Genomic DNA, 1900 nt, shown 5'->3' on the forward strand with positions numbered 1-1900 from the left:
ACACCCACCCGCCTGAGGGCAGGGATGGGGCCTGAGAGCTAAGGGAAACTTCTTTGCTAGCTACTTGTCAGGGAGTGATCCCAGCTCAAAGTCCCTTTGCTTATTTCGGAACAAGGTCTGAGTCTCAGCTAGTACAGAGTTTCTGAATGTCTCGGCACATGGACTGGCCTGCACCAAACAAGCAGACAGGAAGAAAAATGAACACACAGAAATCCAGCTGGTCTCCTTCTCCCAGAGTCTCTCTTGGAGAAATTACCTTAAGCTCAGTGACTTTGCCCCGTCTCCCTCTGGTGCAAAGCCATCCCTGGAGGAGCCAGGTCTTACATGAGCAGGGCAGGGCAGGGCAGCACCACCCAGGTGAGCTGGAGAGTGGAGAGTCAAGTTGATAGATACCCCAAATGTGGCTGGCCAGGGGTCTGGGCTAGCATTCCGTGTGAACTCACACACCCAGGCACCTAGCACCGATTTCCCCATGTTCTTCCGACCCTGATTCTCACTCTTCTTCTGTCCCCCCCCCCCCCCCTTCCTTCGGCTTTTTGCCTTTTCTAGGGCCGCTCCTGCGGCATATGGAAGTTCCCCTGCCAGGGGTCCAATCGGAGCTGTAGCCGCTGGCCTGCACCAGACCCACAGCAACGCGGGATCTGAGCCACGTCTGCAACCTGCACCACAGCTCACGGCAATGCTGGATCCTTAACCCACTGAGCAAGGCCAGGGATGGAACCTGCAACCTCATGGTTCCTAGTCAGATTCATTAACCACTGAGCCACAATGGGAACTCTGACTCTCCCTCTTCCCTGCCTGATACCTTAAGAGCCTGATCGTTTGTGGGGAAATGAAATCCCAGCTGGCAAGAGCCACCTTATCTTCCCAGCACACGAGAAAAGAATAGGCGCAGGCTCACATCCATCTTATGTTTCTATGCCTTGCCCTGGCCCCACCGTTTCAGAAAGCTGTGTCCCTCCACCTGTCAAAAGCCAAAGCCCAGGAGTTCCCGTCGTGGAATAGTGGAAAGGAATCCAACCAGGAACCATGAGGTTGCAGGTTCGATCCCAGGCCTTCCACAGTGGGTTTAGGATCTGGTGGCATCACCTTGCGCTGCGGTGTAGGTTGCAGACGCAGCTTGGATCTGATGGTGCTTGTGACTGTGGCATACACCCCAGCAGTTGTAGGTCTGATTCGGCCCCTAGCCCGGGAACCTCCATATGATGGGGGGAGGGGGGGGGGGGAGGCTGCAGCCAAAGCCCAAGGAAGAAAGACAATCAGAATGTTGCGTGGAACTCCTGGAGACTTAACAACCACCACCAGTCATGACCATGGCTGTCAACCGACACCAGAGCCAAAGAAATGTCGGATCAAATAGGAACCTGCCACTTACACCAGTACTCACCACAATGCAGGACCACAAAAACAAAGGAACAAGAAACCAAAACTAAATAATTGCCCAGGAGCAGCAGGTGCAGGAAAAGCATGCTGACTCTCACCCCCCAGAAGCCAGAGGTAACCTATTTATCACCCCACACGCACACACCTCAGCACCACCAGCACCAGCACCCCCCCCCCCCACCCCAGGATCGAATCTGCATCCTCGTGGGTGCTCCTCAGCTTTGTTACCAATGAGCCACAATGGGATCTCCCCAATCCAGGTTTTTATGTTTCTTTTTTTTTTTTTTTTCCCCTTGCTTTCTTCGGGTGGCACTCACGGCACACGGAGGTTCCCAGGCTAGGGAATCAGAGCTTGAGCCACTGGCCTACACCACAGACACAGCAACACCAGGTCCGATCTGTGTCTGCAACCTACACCACAGTTCAGGGCAATGCCAGATCTTTCACCCACTGAGCGAGGCCAGGGATCAAACCAGCACTCTCATGGATGCTACTCAGATTCCTACCTGCTGAGTCA

The sequence above is a fragment of the Sus scrofa genome, chromosome 10 (genome assembly GCF_054392235.1).
Source record: "Sus scrofa isolate SSC_HxYL_T2T_F1_AM1 chromosome 10, Sscrofa_HxYL_maternal_Yorkshire_Landrace_v2.0, whole genome shotgun sequence".
Classification (NCBI taxonomy): Eukaryota; Metazoa; Chordata; class Mammalia; order Artiodactyla; family Suidae; genus Sus; species Sus scrofa.